The following is a 6000-nucleotide window of genomic DNA, read 5'->3' on the forward strand; positions in this document are numbered from 1 at the left end:
AGGGTGTCTTTGCTGTCGTAATGACAGGAAAAGAAAAGTACACCTTGGGCAGCTTGAAACCAATCAGTGTGTCACTTGCCATTCCCTTTAAGAGGTAGGTGAGCTCTGACTTTGGTGGATAGACCTCTTTCACGCAAGGAGGAGGGGTCAAGTTCCGGGCGAGGTGATGTGTAAGCGTATTTCCGGTTTGCAGCACCGCTAGGAAAATGGATGGCTTTTATTATTCCTCGTCTTTGGCTGAACTTCCCCGCTTTAGGCAGGATGATGTGACCAGAACTGTCGAGGAGCTGTCGAGGACCAAACGAGCCAAACTCGATAAAGGATACAAGTTCTTTTTCGAGCAATTTATTTTTGATTATGAAGGTAAATGGATGCAGTTCTGTAGTTTAGGTTAGCCAAGTTAACTAGCCTGCCTAGCTAGCTTCTTAGCTCGGTGCTCACTTAACATTCTATCATTTAAGCCTTTATCAAACTGTTTGTTAATTCTATTGTTAAATAAAGCATATAGTGTACTGTTATAAGTGCCTGTCTTATGATATTGTGTGTTTAGTGTCCAATGTTGTAGAGAAGGAGATCCGTGTTAGGGCTCGGTGCTACCGGTCCTTAAAGAAAAGCGAGGAACCACACAAGCTAGAGGTCTAAGCTAATGTTAGATGTAATGTTATAAAAATTAAGATAAGTGGACAATTTCGCAAAATTATGAAAAAGAAATGTTAAGAATGATACATGAAGGGAGGTAAATTATGCTATAAAATGGATGAAATATTTATATAAAGAAAAAAAACATTTGTAATTATATTATTAAAATGTAGCTAGTTACGTAAGGCAAATAATGCTATAAATGAAGAAATAAAGTGGCCAAGAAATAATGTAAACAAATAAAAAAACGTAGCCATCTAATGTAAATTAGGTTATAAGAGTAAGAAAAAAGGGAATATCTTAATATTAAGAGAAAAAGGTGAGGAAAACATTGCACTTTAAACAAGATAAACTAAAGAAGTACAGTGTTATCAGGAAAAAACATGCATGTAAAGTCTGATTCAGCTAGCTTGATAACAGCTGTTCTATATAAAATGGACCGTAGCTAGCTAGCTACAAGCTTCTGTCTATTTTAGACAGAACAGCTGTTATCATGCTAGCTGAATCAGACTTTACATGCATGTTTTTTTCCTGATAACACTGTACTTCTTTAGTTTATCTTGTTTAAAGTACAATGTTTTATAGAGCAGTGTTACTAGCTTGCTAGCTAGGTAGTTAGCTACTCACCGGGAGTCGGCCGAGTCACGTAGTCGTGGTCCCGCACAGCCGCGCTCCCGTCTCCCTCTTCTTCCAGCACACCGACAGCCTGCTCCCCTATCGCGCCCTCCTCGTCCAAACGAGCAGAATCTCCGAGACGGGAATTCACTCTGCTGTACACAGACTGCCTGGCTGGCCGAGTCCAGCTAAAACGACGCGGTATCGCACCTTTCTTCAGCCACGTCTTGCCCTTTGGTGTAACGTAGATGTCCTGCGGCTCAAAATGAGTGCTACACACATGCGTGCTGTTCCTAAGAATTTTGAAATTCGGCCCCTCACTCCTTCTAATGGCTATCACCCACTTCTTTCTGAGTTCCTCCTCAGCTGGAAATGAGTGGAAACTCAAATAAGGCTGTTTTTGCTTGGAATTAGAGCACAGTGGTACGCTGCAAAAACACTTACTACTCACTTGCGCCATGGCGGAAGAACGAACGCTCCAAACGGAACTGAGTTTACACAGAAATGTCTAGACCGGAAATGTCGACCCCGGAAGCGAGAGAAAGGCCTATTGCTATTTTAAAGGGGCATTGATGTGTTCCAGGGGCGTGCAGAGACATTCGGAGGGGCAGGTGCTCAAAGTTCGTTGGTGTAGCGCTGTCATTCGGCATTAGCCGCTAACCACTAGCACTAGCGGTTAGCTGCTAATGCTAAGGCTCCCAATGGAGAAATTTAGTCATCTAAGCTTACTGCAAATAAAAGGAAGCACTTTACTCACCCAAATAAGCAGTTTATCTGTGTAAATTAACATCCTTTAAAAGAAAATGTTTTTTTTTTTTTTTTTTTTTTAGAATTACAGTTTTGTTTACTTAGCTTAGCTTTACTTAAGCTAGCTTTACACCCAGCAGTGAGACCTGCTGAGTTAGAAGGAAAACATGACGACACCCCTGTTCCTTACTAGTGTCGCATAATGTGTTTTATAATTCGGTACGCCTTATGAATAAAAAAAGACCAGAAAATAGATGTTTATTGATAGTGCCGTTTATAAACATGTGCACCTTATAGTGCAAAAAAAATCTGTATTTTTGCTATTGTGTCTTTCATAATGAGTCTAAAATATATTATACAACATCCTTTTTTTTAGATTCAGGTTCTGTTGCCTGTTTTGAATAACACTAAAAAAGCAAAGATATTTTAGTCATTGAAACTCTTATCCATTCTACCTTTATCACACACACTAAAGGCTAAGGCATAAGTGATGGCTTTTTTTGTTAGTTCTTTTTTTATCATACACTCACACACTCAGAAGATTGGTGTCAGTACTTTTGATGGAAAATGCCCAGTCCTCTAAAATCCTGCAGGATGTATTCTCCAGGGAAATCAGGGAAAAGAACATTTAAATTACAGATGCTTTGAACCTGTCTCTGTATTTAGATATAAAAACTCTTCATATTCAGACCAAAACCACACTGCCAATCACTCTGCACTGGTCATAATTATATTTAGCAGCCGCCACGCTCATGAAGGACTGTCCGAATTATTTTAATTAGCGAAAAAAAAACTTATAAACAGGATTTTATTGCAGAAAATGATCACTTTGAACCTACAATTTGAGTCTACATTTAGATGACAGAAAAAATATTTAGCTTCATATTTAGAACACAGCCGTGCCACACTATTTAATACCTGCTTCAGCAAATGAGATCAAATTACATTTAACATTTTTACATTTAAAGATATGAATGACTGTTGTGAGTGTTCTGATTAGTTTTATGTAACTCTGATTGGTGGAAACTTCACGCTAGACCTCGAGCAGCTTGGACTGTGTCTCTCCACTCTTCCTCCAGACTCTAATCTCTTGATTTACAAATGAAATGTAAAATAAACTGATGATCAGTGATGGTTTGGAGAGACATGTCTGTCATCTGCTGGTGTTGATCCACTGTGTTTTATTATCAAGTCTAAAGTCAGTGCAGTTTTGTTTTCCCACAAAATCTTACAGCACTTCATGTTTCTTCCCTCTGCTGATAACTTCTATGGAGATGCAGATTTAATTTTTTTTGTGATCAAGTTTTTATTGAAAGTTTTGTAGATAAAACAAAAAATAACAATATAGTGCATTACAAAAAAGGACACTTTTTTTCTATCCCTTTTAAATCCCATCTACGCCCTTCCCACTCCATCTCCATATCCATCCCACCACTTCCAGTTCACCTTACCCACACCCATCCCTCCCCACCCAACCACCACACGTACAGCACAGGCCAAAAAAGTTTGGACACACTTTCTCTTTTCCAGTGAGTTTTCTGTATTTTCATAACTATTTACATTGTAGATTCTCACTGAAGCATCAAAACTATGAATGAACACATGTGGAGTTTTATGTACTTAACAAAAAATGAGCTGAACCTCCACAGTCACCGGACCTGAACCCAATCCAGATGGTTTGGGGTGAGCTGGAGCACAGAGTGAAGAAGGCAAAGGAGCAACAAGTGCTACTAAACACCTCTGGGAACTCCTTCCTTCAAGACTGTTGGAAAACCTTTCATTTCAGGTGGCCACCTCTTAAAGCTCATTGAGAGAATGATGCCAAGAGTGTGCAAAGCAGTAATCAGAGCAAAGGGTGGCTATTTTGAAGAAACTTTTTAGTTATTTTACCTTTTTTGTTAAGTACATAAAACTCCACATGTGTTCATTCATAGTTTTGATGCTTCAGTGAGAATCTACAATGTGAATAGTCATGAAAATAAAGAAAATGCTTTGAAGGAGAGAAGGTGTGTCCAAACGTTTTGCCTGTACTGTACACACAATATATACATGAAACAAAGTCTATTACTAGAAACTGATCATGGTAAAAGATTATATTATATAGCCATATCCTCCTTATATCTGGATTTGTTCTATTGACTCTAGTTGAAGATATTTTAAGTAAAGAATATCTAAAAAGGAACCAGTGTGTAACAGAAAGCCAATGGGGTAGAAGCCAGCACTGAACAATCTTTTTTTTTTTTTTTTAGCAGCTGTCAGGCCAGCCAAGCAGACTTTCTGTATTCTCTTTACCATAGGAAAGGTAGAACCATTAAGTAAAAGATGCAGAGACGTACAGAAAGTACAGTAGGGATGGGTGGCTAATCCCATCAGGTATCTTGTCTGTGGGGTTATGTACATTTTATGACACATTTTATGAAGATGTGGATTTCATTTTCCAGCAAGACTTGGCACACTGCCCACACTGCCAAAATTACCAATTGGTCTTACAGTCATATGAAAAAGTTTGGGCACCCCTATTAATCTTAATCATTTTTAGTTGTAAATATTTGGGTGTTTGCAACAGCCATTTCAGTTTGATATATCTAATAACTGATGGACACAGTAATATTTCAGGATTGAAATGAGGTTTATTGTACTAACAGAAAATGTGCATTATGCATTAAACCAAAATTTGACCGGTGCAAAGGTATGGGCACCCTTATCATTTTATTGATTTAAATACTCCTAACTACTTTTTACTGACTTACTGAAGCACAAAATTGGTTTGGTAACCTCATTGATCTTTGAACTTCATAGCCAGGTGTATCCAGTCATGAGAAAAGGTATTTAAGGTGGCCAATTGCAAGTTGTTCTCCTGTTTGAATCTCCTCTGAAGAGTGGCATCATGGGCTCATCAAAACAACTCTCAAATGATCTAAAAACAAAGATTGTTCAACATAGTTGTTCAGGGGAAGGATACAAAAAGTTGTCTCAGAGATTTAACCTGTCAGTTTCCACTGTGAGGAACATAGTAAGGAAATGGAAGACCACAGGGACAGTTCTTGTTAAGCCCAGAAGTGGCAGGCCAAGAAAAATATCAGAAAGGCAGAGAAGAAGAATGGTGAGAACAGTCAAGGACAATCCACAGACCACCTCCAAAGAGCTGCAGCATCATCTTGCTGCAGATGGTGTCACTGTGCACCGGTCAACAATACAGCACACTTTGCACAAGGAGAAGCTGTATGGGAGAGTGATGCGAAAGAAGCCATTTCTGCAAGCACGCCACAAACAGAGTCACCTGAGGTATGCAAAAGTTTTCTCATGATTGGATACACCTGGCTATGAAGTTCAAAGCTCAATGAGGTTACCAAACCCGATTTTGTGCTTCAGTAAATCAGTAAAAAGTAGTTAGGAGTATTCAAATCAATAAAATGATAAGGGTTTACAATAAACCTCATTTCAATCCTGAAATATTACTGTGTCCATCAGTTATTAGATATATCAAACTGAAATGGCTGTTGCAAACACCCAAATATTTAGAACTAAAAATGATTAAGATTAATAGGGGTGCCCAAACTTTTTCATATGACTGTATATAATATTGTAATTTCCTAAAACACTGATTTTTGGGTTTTTATTGGCTGTAAGCCATAATCATCAACAATAAAAGAAATCAACGTTTAAAATATATCACTCTGTGTGTTTAATACATCTATATAATATATCAGTCTCACATTTTGAACTGAATTACTAAAATAAAGTAACTTTTCAATGATATTCAGTGATAGTGTGTGAGCTATTGCTAGTGATATCATTTACATTTTACTGAACAATCCACTACAGGTTTTAGCAGCTACATCATAGTTACATATAAAACACTTGCAGGAAACAACTGAAACTTACAAGACTGTCTTTTCAACAACAATAGAAACTTCAGTCCGCTTTATGTTATTTTCCTGTGTTCTTGTCCCTGAGATGTGGATGTGGTTGCCATGGATGTGAGCAATTAACTCGTGC

The sequence above is a fragment of the Astyanax mexicanus genome, chromosome 9 (assembly GCF_023375975.1).
Source record: "Astyanax mexicanus isolate ESR-SI-001 chromosome 9, AstMex3_surface, whole genome shotgun sequence".
Lineage (NCBI taxonomy): Eukaryota > Metazoa > Chordata > Actinopteri > Characiformes > Acestrorhamphidae > Astyanax > Astyanax mexicanus.